Source organism: Gopherus flavomarginatus, chromosome 8, assembly GCF_025201925.1.
Source record: "Gopherus flavomarginatus isolate rGopFla2 chromosome 8, rGopFla2.mat.asm, whole genome shotgun sequence".
Taxonomy (NCBI): Eukaryota; Metazoa; Chordata; order Testudines; family Testudinidae; genus Gopherus; species Gopherus flavomarginatus.
This window is the reverse complement of record NC_066624.1, coordinates 21,568,216-21,585,813: the sequence shown is the minus strand read 5'-3', so window position 1 is coordinate 21,585,813 and position 17,598 is coordinate 21,568,216. Positions and strand designations below refer to the sequence as shown.

Sequence of the window (17,598 nt, the reverse complement as noted above, 5' to 3'; positions counted from 1 at the left end):
TGAATAAGCACATGTCAATGCTCATATCATATCTGGATGTTGTCCATACAATACACATAAGAAGAAAGCAGCACTACTTTCCACCCACCACAATAATCCCTGAAGATTTCATGGTGAGCAGCATTCCTCACATTATACAACTGTATTTGAAACTGGGAAACTTTTATAAAATTCAGCATTAAAGACATCTACCCATTGTCATATACCAGTGAAAGTAGTATGGGGTGAGGAATAGTTTCAGGTTGCAGTTCCCATCCTAGTTTTAAAGGGGACTGATTCTGGAGAGAATGTTTATTTTAAAATTAACCCATCTAAACATCAATCCACTTATGGAATCCCACTATTTGCAATTGCTGCTTTTGCAGATTATATGGCAGTTCTATATTGACCCCTTATTTCTTATGGGAAACTCCTCTAGACTTTAATGTGATTAAACTAATATCTTAATATAAATTAATCTAAAAAGCTTAATTTCTATAGATTTTTTACAGTCCTACTTCAGAATTATATCCCTGTGCTAGAATTCTCTATTTTCCGTAGGATAGCTGAAAAACCCATAGCAAGATTATTTTCTATATATGACAGTTGCATAAGGGATTAATTTTTTTTTCCCCACCACAAGTGATCTGGCGATATAGTAAGGAGATTCTGCCCTCTCTTATATCAGAGATACACGAAAGCAGAATTTTAGCCAGTGTGGTGGAATGTGTTTCATCCCAGTCAATTTCATAGCCACAGAGGGAGATGTCAGATGCTGGATTTTGACTTTTTTTTACTGCAGGATGAAGCAGTGAGGGAAGCTGAACTGTGAACGAAAGTTCCTCAATAAGACAAATTTTGCTCTGTTCTACTGGTGTAAGTCTTGACTTATACCAGAGTGCCCCAGCAGAGTTTGGCCCAACGTACATTCAATACCTTCTTGATACATTAGGGACTCAATCTGGCTCAGTGTGCTGAAGTTAGATTTATCAGAGGCAACCCAAGAGCATATCTGGAGGAGACAAGTTTCAAACTGCCCTTCTGAGATTCCCCAATTCTGGGCCCTCACTACACTGGACTGATCCTCCAGGCTGCTCTAAGCTGTGCCAGGTGACAACAGCAGTTGTTGGCTGTGCTACTATGGCAGATCTATGCCACTCATGGACACCAACCACCGACAGTGGGTTGTTCTGCCCAGGTTAGAATTTCTGGAGGTAGAGGCCAATGTGGAACAAACAAACAATGTGGAACAATCTCTTTTCCATATGTAAACTACAAATGGTCTAATTAAAGCTTTCCCCAATATTTTAATTGAATGTGGGGGAGAAAAGTGAAAAGCAACTCATCATTATGTAAAACTTCAAAATTCTAGACAGTAGAAGCAGAAAAGACCATTGAATTATCCACTCTGCTACCGTCTGCCTGTTTACAGGCAGAAATGCATTCTGACTTTTAAAAATAAATATTTAGGATTGTATTCTGTTCTGTTACACCTATGCAATTTCACCAGCTTTAATATGGTTATGTGGATGTAATTTAGGGCAGGATTTTATCCTTTCATGTAAGAATTTTCTTGGCTGTTTCTTACTGAATTTAGAGACTAGCAAAAACAAAACTTGTTTCCTTTTCCTCTGTTTTCTTCCAGCTGTGCACTTTCTTAAATTTGCTAAGATAAGATCAGTCTGAGCCAATATCAGAAATATCAATAGCTTCTGTAGAACCGTTGTTACCCTATGCTGTGTTCGTGCATGTACATATTTACACTGTGTGTACGTAGATATTTATCTTTAGTTTATTCTCCTTTCTGGTTAAAGTTGCTGGAGTGACAACACAGGAGACAGAAGTCCTCTTTTTATCCACAAAAACAAGGCAGCAACAGCACACACTTCCCCAGACTGTCAACTGCCAATACTCCTCAAGTTTGCCTTGATAGAATACACAAGAGAGGGAGAATGTTTTCTCTAGAACTATTAATTTCTTGCCCTTTTCTCCAAGACTGCCAACAAGGTGGCCAGCTGGCAACCACTGTGTGGTTTTTAGTCACAAAGACTAAAGACATTGCATTTATTTCATACAGGCTACAGAACACCCCACCAGATGGTAAGAACTTTTGGTAGCTATCAACTGAGCTGCTGGATTCAAACAGGATACTTCTTCACACTAAGGCTTGCAGGTTAGGGACTGTCCCTGTCTATTCCTTACAGACAATGTCAGCACATAACAAATCCCTAAATTCTCCCTTCATCTATTATGTAGGGATCTGGAGCCCATTGCAATCTGAGCCGATATAATTCCTGGTAATGATTCACTGAAGTTCTAATAGATGCAGAATTAAGGCCTAGCATATGAAATCTAGCTGCAAAAAAGAAAAGAATCTGGTCAAGTTTTTTCAAAAAAACAAAACAAAACACAATAGTCCATAGAAAGGATTAACTGCCACTGAAAGATATTTTAAAGAATAAGCCTGCTCTAGTTGTCAGAAAAAAATAAATCTTTATAATTAGACATGCAGTATTTTATTCATAACTTAAAAAACTAGAAGGGACCTCCTGGATCATCCAGCCTAGCACTTCCACTTCCCAAATAGTTCCTTGCATGGGTCCTGATACTGCAACTTTCTCCACATGAGCAGTTCCTCAAATTCATATGGAGACCCTTTGAACTCAGGGGGATTCTGTGCAGGTGCAGAGATCCACCCACACAAAGCAAGTCGCAAAATCAGGGACATAGAATTGAAGTCTAGATTTATCTCTGGATTTTTGTTTTTTAAACTCAGTTACTAATTTCCCCCCTTAGTTCCTAAATGTTACCTCCAGATCCTTCCCTGACCACCTTAGTAATTCTTACTATTCGAGAGTTGATGATCACTTACATCCCCTCTATCAATTCTTCTAAACTCTACACATCCAGTTATCTCGTGCCTTTTAATACTCTGGTCACTCTTGTAGCCTTCTTTTGGACTATTTGAATGTTTACAATCTGAGGTGAGGGAGCTTGCCAGGTGTTTCCATATTTTGTGAACCCACTCACTCCTGTGATGAGACCTCATGTGTCAAGTTTTAGTCCAGAACAAAAATGTTTTGTCTGAATTACAAACCCTATAAAGTAAGGATAAGGGACTGACAAGCGTTATGCTCAACTATTACAGGAGTGGCAACACTATAATAATCTAACCAAGAACAGGCAAACAAGAGGGGGAGGCTGGATGCCTGGCACATGCCTGGTGCAGCAAGCTGCGGGAGGCGCCATGCCAGTCCCTGCGAGGGCAGCAATCAGGCAGCCTTCGGCAGCTTGCCTCTGGGAGGTCTACCGGTCCCGCGGATTCGGTGGAAATTCGGCAGCAGGTATGCCAAGGCTGCGGGACTGGCGGACCTCCGACACACAAGCTGCCGAAGGCTGCCTGACTGCCATGCTTGGGACAGCAAATAAGCTAGAGCCACCGGTAGCTGCAACCACTTTGGAAAGACATATAAACCAGGATAAAATGATGTGGTTTAATTTTCTACAGTTTTAAGTAAAATTGGTGGAGCAGTTTAGATAGTGATTTCTTATTGAAACAAAGATTCTGTGTATGAGAGTGTTGAGTGAAAATCTGATGAAGATAGCAGGGAGCACACAATGAGTAACAGAAATGTCAAATGGTTTTTGTCCCCTTCTATCAGAATAATTAACTGAGGACTCTATCATCTCCAATTTGCCCCATTAACTATTTTTCGCAAGCTTACAGAACTATACATCATCTGTAGCATAACTTTCAGTGCCCCAAAACCAACAGCTGCTCCAGTAAGTGGGGAAGGAACTTTAAATATTTCCAAAATGATTACACACTGGTCAACATTTTTAATTTTAAAAAGTTACTGGGTTCCCATTTTAAATGTAATATCACACGGAAGGTTTAATTAGCTGTGCTTGCAGCACATCCTTTAGAAATCTGAAGATAGAGAGGCCTGTTCGGTTAACAGATTCATTCATGGCATTGCTAGAGACATTATCCAGCTGTTTCTTCCTCTCTTACAATACCTATTTCCCAGGCTTTAAAACATCCCCTCCACACACACCAACCTCTCCCAATAACCTCTCTGCATGGCTTAATGGAAACAAAAATCCACTTTCCTTACTGATTCCCTCCGCTCCCCAGGATTGGGTACATTGGACCCGATTCTCCACTCCATTACAGAGTTTCATGCCACAGTAATTCCATGATTTTCAGTCATTAAGGATGAGGTTCTATGCAGCAGTGTAGTCAAGGGTAAACATGGCTGAACTGAGTTTACCCTCTTCTCATTTGGGGAATGTGGAATTTAGAGTAGTTTACCCACATCTTTTTATACCACTATGTTACTAGTGCTGCGTCTTAGGGTATGTCTACACTTTGAGCTGGAGGTATCATTTCCAACTCAAGGAGACATTCCTGTACTATTCTGATGAAACCTCATGTGCTAAAAATAGTGGGTAGCCATGGATGTGTGGATGGCAGGAGGGGTTAGCTGCCCCCGGTACATACCTAGCTCTTGGATGGGATTGTGTTCCTGGTGGCTAGCTGCTCACACTGCCACAACTACATATTTTTAATGCACTAGCTCAGTTGGAACTAGCAAAGGAATGTCTACTCAAGCTGGAATCACACCTCCAGCTCAAAGAGCACATGTACCCTTAAAGGTACAGCACATAATTGGGAACCCGAAGGGCAGAGGGCGTCTATGACAGATTTAAGCTACATTGTGCCCTTCCAACTACAGGCTTCTCTGGGGACAGCCGCTGCCACCAGCGTAACTTAGATAAATCTGGGGTGTTGTCAAACTTATGGCAGCCTCCCTAAGCCATCCAGAATCTCCATAGCCCCCAGGACACCCCCTACGTTAGTGCTGTCAAGGGAATCCTCAGGCAGGATTATTTCTCAGGCAGGATTATTTCAGCTAAATGGCAGCCCTCAAACGTTCCTTTTAGACATCTTATGCTAACTTTTCCAGAAAGACACTCTTGATATTGGTAAGTGAAAAAAGTCTTAACTCCGACATCTCTCAATTTGCCACACAATCATGTTGTCCTCTCCCTTGTCTTTTCCTTTTCTGCCCATGATCTTGTCATCTTCTGTTTTATTTATAGGCTCTTCTATTGCACTTATAACCATAGCATCAATATATGTCCTATATAAATGAATTTAACTTCCCTTTGAGGTAAAGGAGCATTTCTCTATGAATTATATTGAGTTCAATTGGCTCTGCACAAGCCCACGCAGTTTTCTTTGTAGAAATGGGGCTCTGGATGATTTAGCTCTCAAGCAGGGACTCCATCTTCACTTGTATTGCAAAGAACGATTCACGTTTATAGTGCTATATAAGAAGAATTTTACTTTATCTCCTTTCCCTCTTAATCATAACTGAAAACTAGAAAAAAGTCCAGCTAGAATAGATGTGTCTTGATTCTGTACCTCATCTCTGGAAGCTGTGGTCCATATGCAATGCTCAATAGAAACAAACTTTGGGCCCTCAGATAGCTACTATGCCATCCCTACTTTCAGCAGCTCACAAAATGAGCAAGACTGACTGACTATTTCAGACTACAAGGTGTGAAGCAAAACTGAAACAGTATGTAGAGCAATAAGTGTCTTTTCTCATCAGCTCCATTTTTTTTCCAAATATTATCTGAAACCTTTTTTCTTCCTTGTTTGTCAATAGATCACATTTCTCTGTTCCCTCTATTATTCACCTATCACTCTATTATTGTATAACAACTCAAGTGTTCTGCATAAAGAACGCTATTCCAGCTAAATTGCTCTTTGAGATCACTGTCAAGTTAAAACTCAATTCTTTAAAATAATTTAAAAAAAAGTATAATTCTGAAATTCTTAGTGCTTTATGTCCATAGATCTCAAAGCACTTAAAAAGGTGAGTGAGCACATTACTCCTGTTTTATAGAGGGGGGAACTAAAGTACAGAAAGGATGAGTAGCTTGCCCAAAGTCTTATAATGAGAAAAAAACAGTCAAAAATATAACCTAGGTATCCTGACACCTATGAACCACAATGCATTATTTCTGTTAATAATAACACCTAATGAAAAGGAAGACTTACTCTTTGCATTTCACCTAGGCTGGACTGTTCAGTAGATTGATCAGTTTCCTTTTTGTTTACAGTCTATTTCTACAGGCTCTCTTATTCTCTCTCACAACTAACAACCACCCAGTTCTGCAATGTTCTCTGGGACCATACAGCCACAAATAACCCCAAAACTTCGAACTGACTTTTAAATGTCACTTACACACCTCTGGCAAGATTAGCTGTATTGTAGGGTTCATAACACCTACATTTTTGGGCTAATCTACCTGTATGTGCCCAGAGGATGCCCTTTCAATTCGTATTTAAGGGCACTCTTTTTTTGTTGTAGCTTTCGAAAGTCAGACAAGTTCTAACACTAAAATTAACAAATCCTAGTCACCTGCAGAAGCCGTGGTGTCACTAACCGGACTGAGCAGAGTTGTCCGCATGGAAGAAGCCTAACCCCCCCTGTGTGAGGTGCCCCAGCATTGCTGCCTAAACATTCCTCCCACTTGAGTCCTAAGGATCACACTTGCTAACTGGTGGCTGTTTCTCCTGCAGGTCCCAAATGCAGGTGTGATGCTCCTGGCATAATTTGCAGCTGGTAGTAGTTACTGACACCTAGGTATTCTGTTTTGCTGCCCTGTTAAAATTTGCTGGTTTGCCTTTCTCCAGCCTCTGGTCCAGGGGTACCAAACTTTGACAGATGGGGGCACTCCCATCACATTTTGTTATCATTGTGAAATCTCTATTTTAAACGTGGACACACAAAGATATTTTTGTGATTTAGAAAAGCATTCTACAGAGTTAAACTTCAGTGCTATTGTAGGTAAAACTCTGAATGAAGGTGTTATTTCTTTACTAGTCTATTTCCATTGCAGTTTAGGTCTGCATATATAACACTGAAAATATCAGACAGCATTGTAAACAGTTTTGAATACGTATGAATACCTTTTATATACCAGCTATTAAGCAGAAAATCCATCTTGTTCTGTATTAGTCTCTCCACCCCATTGTCACCATGACACATATTGAAAAACAAGTTTTCAAAGCAAAATATGAACTTCTGTACTTTGCCACGTACACGCATTGCCCTGTGATCTTATTTCAGAGATATTTTCTCAGGGCTTTTTATCAGTGAGGAAACTGAAGTGCCTTGTCTTTCTTTCTTTCCTTGTTTTTCTTTTAAACCTCAGGACAGTTCATATACCTTATCCACTCAGATTTAAAAAAAAACAAAACATCTTTGTAAGCAGTGAGGAAAAGGCCTAAAGGCTGGATTCAGAAAGGAACTAGGCATTGTGATGCTGAATGTTGCAATGCCCAACTTTTAGGTGCCTAGGGAAAAAAATAAAAAGTCACAGGAACAACAGTATGCTCCATAAAGCCTCAGTTAAATTCCTAGGCTCCCTATATAACGAAAGGGGAGATAGGTGCCTTAGACTGTAAACCACAAAGCCAGCACATTAAGCAGGGAAATGCCAAACCTAACCAATGTGAGATGCCCATGAGGGATGTGTCCTAACCTCACCCTGCTCTGAGTTCAGAGCCTAAATGGAGGCTGTAAGGAGGCACTTATCTCTGCTAGCAATTCACAACCAGGAATCCTTCTCGTGGAGTCAGGCTGTTTAGGAACCTAAACTAAGCTGTTTCTTTGAGAAAGAACTAGACAGGCACACAAAACAGCAGCAGGAGGTGGTGGTGATGTCACTGCCTTCCTTATAACTTTTAGCTCAGTGTTTAGGACACTCACCTGGGATGTAGGAGTCCCCCTGTTCAAATCCTTTCTCCCTCTCTGCCTGAGGGGGGAACTGAACCCCCATCTCTGACATCCCAAGCCAGTGCTCTAACCACTGCACTATAAGTTATGTGGTGGGTGAGAATAGCACACCCATCTCCTCTTCCAGCCAGATTTTGAATGGGACCTGATCCAGTAGACAGGCTTTGAGCATGCCTGCTACATCAGGCGCTATACATAGGCATTTACCCACCTGTCTTATCCCTCCTGGTTCGTGAATCGGTCTGGAGCATATGCAAGAGAGAAGCCTAGAGTAAGGCAGCAATGCACATGCTCAGAAAGGCAAAAACTAAGGCAGCATGGGCACTTCAACTCAGAAAATGTAGGTGCCATGTGAATTTAGGCACTTACAGAGTTCATCAGAAGTTTTGTGAATCACAGTGGAACCTAAAACTGAGGAACTTAAGTCTGAAGTTTAGGTGCTTAAGTATCTTTGTGAATCTAACCCTAAGTCTCTATAATGTGGCCATAATATGGAGTGTACATGCCTGACTAGTTCAGATCTTGCTAAGAATGTCAGCCTCCTTCTTTCCAAAACATTTCTCCATATTGTCAGCAGATCTATCCCTTACAGCAGACGCATGCTCTTGCACTGATCAGCCACTGATGTGAGGTGGCTGTTTTAAGCAGATATAACATTTCCCCCCTTGAGCACCGACTGGCTCAGCTATCAGATGAGTAAATAGGGAATGACCTGCCAGGTGTGTTGCCTACAATGAAAATATCCTATACAGCTGCAGAAACAAATGCAGAACATGTCTAGTAACTGCCACACCCTGTTTCTGGGCCAGGTGATCAGCACAGCACTCTGCACCTGTGCTGAGACACAACATCACAATGTTTTAAGTAAGCTGAAAATATTTTTCTTGTAGTCTAACAGACCGTTTCCTCACTCCTTTGTGGACGTGACAGTCATGGGCTCATTAATATTACCACAATAATGTAAGAAAGGTGTAAGATAATGCTGGGTTTGTAAGTTAAATTTTCCTGAGAGCACACAGTAAGGGATAAGGTTTACATCATGTTTGGTTAGCGAGTTGGTAGACGAGATCAAAAAGGAATCTTTACAGTTTAAAGCATGAAAAATGTGGGTCAACTGGTTAACTCTAATGGGAGAGGAGTGCCACCATTTCACATTCATTGCTTATAGAGGGGGCCTAACTGTACAGTGATCAACACCCTTTGTGTGCACTGCAGGATCTATCCACTGTCAGGCCTTCAATTTCCTCATCACAAAAGATGTCCTGACCAGCACAGGGCAGGCAGAAGTGAGATCACCTTAAATCTGAATCTTAAACCACATATAAATTTTGGTCTTATAAAATTTAAATCTCTGTGAAACATTATAAAGGCTTCGCTGCATAGGGCAACCCTCAAGAAAGTTAAGACGAGAAGAAGGCAAGCAGTCAAGCACTTCGGACTTAAAAAATGAAATGTGAGTTGCACCTGAAGTACACAAAACTTTTAAAATGTTCAAGCCAGGTCAAAGACTTGATGCTTAATAATGTTTTGGGGAAGGACTCCTGCAATCTTCCATGATTGCTCTGACTGCCATTGTCAAAACTAAGGACACTTGTCTGGACATAAAGGGAGTCCCCACAGAGGTTTAATGTGCTATAATTTATGTGCATTAAATCCACACCTTTAGTTTGTACATGCAGTTGATTCCTTAGTAAGTAAAAAGAAGGGAATAAGGGAAATTTTTTGGGGGGAGGGCTCTTAATTTTTTTCCATTTAAAATGCTTTAACTAGACACCGACAGAAATTGCAGATATTCAGGGGCAATTACCTCTAATGGCAAAGGAGCAGTGTTACTCCCATAATCGCTATCAGAGTCAAGCTATGAACAACATCTGCATTTAACGTCTGAGTCAGTATTATAGTCTGTCTCCTGACTGCTAAGAAAGTGTTTTTACCACAGAATAACTAACATGCATTAGCTATCCCACTGTAAGAACACAGGAGACATGGCACTGTACTTTCACCAAAAGGCAAAATAGGTGAGGTACGTGCTATGCTCCCCTCCCAAATAATGCAAAGGAACGACAGAATAATTCATTTTTAAAAAAACCTCTTTGATTTTGGCAGCACAAAACAGTAAACTCGTCAGAATGAAGATCATCACTGAAATGACTCATAACAATGTCGCATATAAGACGACATAAAATTAAAATGCAATTAGAAATATAAACAATTCAGTAGAAAAAAGATGTATGCAACAAGTGAAATAATAGAAGAGTAAGTATGTGTTTCAGTGTTTGCAGGATGAAGGACTACTTACACAAATATGGATCTGTAATAAATTTTCAATTAAAGTGTGTGTGTGGGGAGAGTGGAAAAACTATGTCCAAATGGTATTGAATATTATAAGACTGTATTCTTTGGGAGAGGTAATAGTACATGCATGTAGCTAGTGCACCCTAAAGGCTCCAAAAACAAAAAGGCAACAAGAATCTAACATTTATTTATTTAAATTTCATAACTTTAGAGTTCATAACACATTTTTTAATTCTTGCGGTTGTCAATCTTGGTTGTGTATCTATGTTTAGTAAAAATTATAGTAGAAATTTGCCTTTGCAAAGGATTTCATAGAAGACAGCACAGTATCCTTAGGCCAGATTTTTAAAGGTATTTAGGTGGCTAGTGGGATTTTCAAAAGCATCTAGGTGCTTTCAACCTGGCCTTTAGTGAATACTTGGGAACAAAGTTATATACGCAAGTAATGACATGTGAAAAAGCACTAGAATGCTGCCCAGAGAAGCAAAATAAACTGAAAAAGGCAATCCCCTTGGCAGATCAAAGGAAACTGAAGGAAAATTTGACACCAACCCAGAAACTCAGCCAGCCTTTAAGTCGTATAATCTTAAAGAATAAACTTGCATTATAGAAGAACAAAAATGTAGAATTAAAAGTTGTAATTACAAAATCCCAATATAAACAGGAACTGTTTATATTAGAAACAATGTGATAGTATTATTTACTATTAAAATATAAATTAAATAGCACACGGCCATTCCTCTGCACCATGTTTACACAGGAACACGATGAAGAGTAATAAAAACAACTATTTAAAAAGTAAATAAAGGAGACTCTACAGTTACAGGGGACTGCCTGAGTGGGACTTTCCTTGTCATCAGACCAGTGAGCCAAGCCACGTCTGTTAATTGGGATAAGACTTTAGTTATGCAGCCCTGTAAACTAACTGAGAAGGGATTATTTTAAAAACCCTACAACGATATGTGTCAATTACTGGGGGTGGGGGCGGCGATCTGTACAGTATTTTACCCAAGCCAGGTCCCTTTAGCAGCTCGGTACAGAATTGCCCTGTGCCTCTCCTCCCCCACCCCGGCAACCAGCTCCCCCATATGTGCCACCTCCTCTCCGCACCTCCCTGCCCCGGGCCGGGCACCACAGGGGGACCCTTCCTCCAACAAGACCCCCCGGCTGGGACTCACCTGGCGGCGCAGGCGGGGGCGCCCAGTTCCGGCCCGGCCTGTGGCGGAGCCAGCGGGGCGGCGGCGAGCGCAGCTCGGCCGGCGAGTTTCCGGGCGGGGGAGAAAGTCGAAACCCGCGTGAGGGGAGGAGGCAGCGCAGCCGCTCAGGTGTCTGCGCCCGGCCCCTGCTCCCGCCCAGGCGCACCTGGCTGCTGCCGCCGCCCTCTCCCCAGCGCCACCCTTCGCTTCCCCCCTCCCCTTTGCCGAGCCCGGGCACGCGGCACTCTGGGCTCCCCAGCACGCGCCCCGCCCAGGTACCTGGCCGGGGGGGGGGGGGGGGTGAGTGACAGGCCCCGCTTCCATGCCGCGCGCACCAGCCCGCCTGGCACCGCGCGCTCAAACTTGGGCACGGCGCCCCTCCCCCTCTGCCGGCTGGTGTCACTTTCCGAGGCGCGCACCGCTCGCCCGGACACGCCCGGAGCACCTGGGGCGGGCCCCAGCCGCGGAAGTAGCAGGCCCAGCTAGGCTTCCCCACAGCTCAGCAACGAGGGGGGCTGGGCAGCTCGGGTTTTCCTCTCAGCCCCTGTCTAGACTAGGAGGAGAGAAGGCTCAGTCACCACTCAAGCTAGTGCCTGTCCCTCGGGGGGATTCCTCTGCCACTTCCTGTCTTTCCTCTCTCCTGGCAGTTGGCAGCCAGGGAGGCGAGGGAGATATGCCCTGCAATGATAGCCAGGTGGTTTGCTGCCCTGTGCCTATGCAAATACCTCTCCGTCCAGTCTCCCCTCCTAGACTGTCATTACGCTGCTGCCACTCCCCAAAACGTGCCCGTTTATTATAATGAATGGAAGAAAGAAGATTGGCCTGAGATCATAGAAAGCCGCTGCACACATAAAATGGGCCATATAGTCTGCATAACAGCCTGAAATCTGTCCCCATTTTAAATCCTACTTCCATTGTGGGGAGTCAGTAATTGGCCAATTAATAATGCATAGACTGAGAAGCAGTTGGACATCACTGTTCAGCTTGTATGAGTGCGGCCAAATGTAAATAAAAATTATACATATTTGGGCTGTATCCCTCTCCTCCTTCCTTCATATGTTGCTTGTCTTCTTAATCCCCAGTCCATTCAATGAGACTGTTTGTAGAAGGTAAAGTTAAACTCATGCCAACTAAACACTTGCCATTTTTGCAGGTGGGAGCCTTAAAGTTAAGCTGTTTGGTACAGGGACTGTGTCTTCATATCCGTGTATGCGGACAGTGTTCTTGGGCAGTGGTTCTCAATGGGTCCACAGCCCCTTCGGAGGCCATGAGCAGGTTTCAGGGGATCTGCCAAGCAAGGCCAGCGTTAGATTTGCTGGCACCTAAGGCAGAAAGCCCAAGCCTGAGCTCTGCCATGCAGGGCTGAAGGAGCTGAAGCCAAGCGCCTCCGCATGGGTGGAGGGGCTGTGTTGCTGTATAGGTCACCTGGGTGGCAGGCTAGCTGGTGGAGGGGTTGGGGCTGTGCAGGTCAGCCATGACATGAATGAAAACAAAGTGACCATGACGTGCACGTGCTTGTCGAAGATACCTCTCAGGTCCTGACAACTATTGATCAGCACCAGCAACAAGATTCAGACTGAGTAAGTAAACCAAAAATTATATTCACTTTTTTATTTTTGTACCTATATTATCCTTTTCATTTTTATATTCTATATGTATGTGTTTAACTGTATGACTATCAATTTAATACAGTTTTTAATCTACTGGGTATGCATAAAAACAGTTTGGCACAGGTGGGCCATGGAGTTTTTATAGCATGTTGGGGGAGGAGGGGCTCAGAAAGAAAAAGGTTGACTGCTGTTCTAGGGTATTCTGCAGGTGCCTAGCACTGGCTTAATTTAACTTTTAAGGTTGTCTCTAATCCTGCCTCCTTGATTCTTAGACAATCATCTGATATATTTAAACTATCTATGTAAAAATTCCACCAAATACTGTGAAAATGTATGAATCCTTTAGCTTTTTAAGACTGGGACAAAGGTGATTGATTGGCATATGCCACTTTTACCCAGCTGTACTCAAAATACTCCATGAAAGAGAAGAAAAAAGAGGCTTTTAATAAAGCTAGTTGAAAAAATACAGAACAAATTTTGTAAATTACTTTTGCTGAAATTTCAATTTGTTGACACCTTTCAGCCATACTAAAAGTTAGTCATAAACAGCAACATTTAAAAAAAATGTTCATGGAAGTTTCTGAAAATTCAGTAATTTTCAAAAGGCTCTTGTTCTTAATTTGGTGACACAGCAAATCCTAAAAGTCTGTGTCTATACTAGCCAATTTTGTGCTCATTTGCCAGCTCCAGGGCAGCTGTATCATTGTTAGTAATAATACAAACTCTAGTGTAGACAGGGTTCTGGAGGTTCCAGTTTTGGGCCCTGGAAAATCAGACCAAGGCTTCAGGAGGCAATGCGGGAAATGCCTGAATTCTGCCTGCACTAGCACTGAGAAACTGGCACTAAATTTGCTAACGTAAACCCTGTCAAAGAGACAGGGGGCTTGTCTACATCACAAAGTTGCAGCGCTGGTGAGGGGGTTACAGCGCTGCAACTTAGGAGGTGTACACATCTGCAGGGCATCACCAGCGCTGCAACTCCCTGTTTGCAGCACTGGCTGTACTCCCGTTTTGTCTCAGGTGTAGAGGATCCAGCGCTGGTAATCAAGTGTAGACACTTACCAGCGCTTTTCTTGACCTCCGTGGAATAAGCAGGTATCCCAGCATACCTGAGGAAGCCTCTCCTTCAAGCAGGTCTCTTTCCCTGCGGTTTGCAGGGGGGTCCGGGGAATGCGAGAGCAAACCGCGGGGAAGCTGGTCTCCTTCCCCGGTTTGTTCTCGCGTTCCCCGAACCCCCCTTGAAGCCGCCCAACAGCGCTGCAGTGTGGCCACATCTAACACCACTTGCAGCGCTGGTTGCTGTAAGTGTGGCCACTCTGCAGCGCTGGCCCTATACAGCTGTACTAATACAGCTGTAACAACCAGCGCTGCAAAATTGTAGATGTAGACATACCCTAATGCTTTAACTACCACCAGTATTACCACTGTGCTACAGTGGGTTTAGATGAGATTTAGGAAAAAAGATAAGATCTAGGAAAAAATCTTGCTACAGAGAACAAGGATAGCCTTTTAGTTAAGGCACAGACACCCAGGTGATGTAGGTTCAGTTCCCAGCTCTGTCACAAATTTCTGGTGTGACCTTCAACCGTTCACTTAATCTCTCTGTGCCTTGGTTCCCCATCTGTTAAAATGGAGATAATACCGCTTACCTCCCTGGCAGAACAGGGTTATGAATGGAGGTTGTTGGAAATATTCCAAGAAAATGTTTTTTTATCTGACTATGCCAATTGATTGAAACTGTCTCACAAAAATATATTGGTTTCAGAGTGGTAACTTTTGTCAAGCCACAGACTGGATTTTGACAGAACCCTGCCTGGTTTTCTGCCAGCTCACCTGGCAGGCTTCTGGGGAACTCAGGCTTTCAGGGTTCACAGCTTCTGGGTAGCCCTAACAAGTGAGCTGTTCTGGTGCCAGGGATCCCAGAGCTTCCAGGGTCCCTGGCTCCATGATAGCCCGGTCATGCAGCCTGCTCTCCCTGCCACAGAGTTGGGATCCTGGAAGTCTGAGTGTCCCAGTTTGAGATGCAGTTCTCAGGATGGAGATGGAGCTCTGTGTTCCCTGCTTTGTGGTGGGAGATTCCCCTCACTCTTCAAAGTGTCAGAATTTCCATGGAATGGAAGTCCTGACTTTTGAGCAGCTCTAGTCATGTGGTTACATTCAAGAATTTATCAGAGGTTCTCACATAACACAGAGATGGATCCATAGTATACAACATATAATGAGTGTGCACTAAAACCCTTCCCTCTTTATCTTCAGAACATTTCTGTGAATCCACAGGCTGTTCCACAAGGTATGCCAGCAACAATCTTTTGTTCACCAAACTGTACCCAAACTTGTTTTTTTTTAGACTGTAAGCTCTTGTGGGTACTTTTTGTAGGGGTCAAATGAGAACGCTGGTTTTTCAAAACCACTTCTGTACCATTTCAGCTCTACAAAATCAGTACCTGGGGAAGATCTGGGTTTAATTTTATCTGAAATACCAACGTTCAAGGGGATAGAGAAGGACAGTTCACATATAAAGCTCTGGTTTTGGTGTATTTCTGTTTTATTGTTCAGCAGACTTACCAGTTGCAAGGCACATGTTTAGATATCTCACTATATACATAAATGAGTTGATTTAAGGCTGCAGCTTGCTCCTATTACCTGAGGTGGGGGTTCCAAAGAGGATGGAGCTAGGCTGTTCTCAGTGGTGGCAGATGAATGTTTGTAATAATCCTTCACATGGATACAGTATTTCACAAGGAGATTTAAAAAACAATTTAGTGAAATTCAAAACAGAAGAATAAAATAGATAAAGTATATTGGGAGGAGTGGGGAAAATAGCCAAATTGAAGGGAGAAGCAAAGTCAGATCACCCAAAGTTTTAATGATTAGTTTAATTAACCTTGAGTTTTCCTATCATCATCTTGTGGGAATGTACAACAAGGCAATCGTTTGGGTCCCAACTTTGATATTTCATCACAAGGAAACCCAAACTTCCATCCAATCCCACAGTGCAAGAATGAAAACAAGCTTCAAATAAAAATGATTCTCACAAGTGAGGAGTGGGGGTTGTCCCAGGAAATTACAAGTAGGTGGCTTGGGAATGTCCCTTTACTAGAAAGTGGAAAAAAAAAATACTGGTAAGAGCCCATGTGAATGCAGACACTGCTGATTTGATTAAAATCAGAATCACGCGTATGTTGGTCAGATTTATTCTTTCAGCTAGTGCTGCAGACTTGTTCATTTTGCACTGTTTTATTACAGATTTGCTACAAATTAGCTCTATGTACAATACATACAGCTTCTATGAAATGCAGTCACTTCTGGGGAAGGGAAGTAGTGGAAGTCCTATTGCTTGAGACACTAAAAGGTAGAGTGGACAAAACAATAAGGTTAACATAGAAAATCATCTTGCATTGGCCAGAGATGACTACAATACCTTTTCCATCTCCAACTTCTATTATGCTTTTTATTGTTAATATTATATTGCATTAGTTATTAGTGCTGGAGTATTTGGGCTGATAGGTCTTTAAAGTGTTTTCATTAGAAGTAAACAGATTGATCCTCTGTTTATAGAAAAGTATGTGTTGGAAGATAAAGGACATCTGGCTTCTCTCAGCAGAGAAATCCATCTGGCTTTTCTCAGTGGAGGAGGAAACTATAATATTTGCTGTAAGCACTCATACACTTAATTATAAAAACTGAGGCGCATAAAATGAATAGTTTGCACTAGATCCTTCCTTAGCTTACTCCATTGAATAATTCTGATGGCTCTTTTGTAATTTTTAAGTGATGCTTACTCTTCAAATGTAGCAACTGCTTTTTAATGAATATTGCTGAAGTGTATGAGAGTTTGGACAGTGATTTCAATGGCCCCTGTATTTGGCCTATAATGCTGGTATTTTTACATGTTTAGAACTTGATCCTGTGCAGTGCTGAGCACCCTTAACTTTCCTTAAAGTAAAGAGGTATTTAGCACAGTGTCGCCTAACGCATTCAGAAAATAGCGTCCATTGCCTTTCTCTCATTTCCATATATATTAGCTGGCATTAACTATATTTGAATCAAATTCAGGATGTAATCTGTGTAATAGTGCCCCAGTGAAGTGCTACTGTTATATCAAATATTGATTATTATTAATTAATTATGTGTGTCTGGGTTGTGTGTCTGGCTTATGGAAGTGATCATATTATGGTGTGAGTGGGTCAATGGCTAAGGGCCTGCTTCTGTCATTAGGTGATTTCCTGCTACTCTCCCCAACAAGAGGCTTTTCCTCAACCTGAGTCCCTAAAAATCACAAGTGTCCTCTGTCCAGTTTGAGACTGTACCAGTTGGCTTCACTTTCTCTTATGGAGCAGGAGTTGCAGGCACCACTATATGCAATTTGCACCGCTATTTCCCCCACTGCAGGCAAACTTATCGTCACTGACGTTTGGTACCCTGGGCAATGAGTATATCAAGGCCTTGGAGTCTAGAGCATGGAGTGATATTTCTGGATTTGTGTTCAAGTTTTGCACATGGTTTCACAGTAGAGATGGGCCAAATTCTACTTTTAGCTACATCAGTGTAAATCTAGCGTATCCCCTTGACTTCAGTTTGTGGATTTGCAGCTGCCATTCACTTTGGCCTCTCTGAATGTTAGTGGATGCTCTCTGTGTGACCATAAACACCAGCTCCTTTCCAGTGCCACAGGATGTTCTGCTTGGGTAATTTGAATTT

General features: G+C 42.4%; 1 protein-coding gene across 4 annotated transcripts in view; it reads right to left on the bottom strand.

The window, feature by feature from the left end:
* LOC127056595 (ligand of Numb protein X 2-like) overlaps positions 1–17,598 on the bottom strand; it is a 74,762-nt gene that overhangs the window by 32,640 nt on the left and 24,524 nt on the right. The window contains exon 1 of one of the 4 annotated variants that reach the window (XM_050964645.1): positions 11,270–11,406. The exons of the other annotated variants lie outside the window; for them this stretch is intronic. The gene's annotated coding sequence lies outside the window, so the exon portion shown is untranslated. Of the gene's footprint in view, positions 1–11,269; positions 11,407–17,598 lie in introns of those variants that run through there. 4 annotated transcript variants of the gene reach the window in all.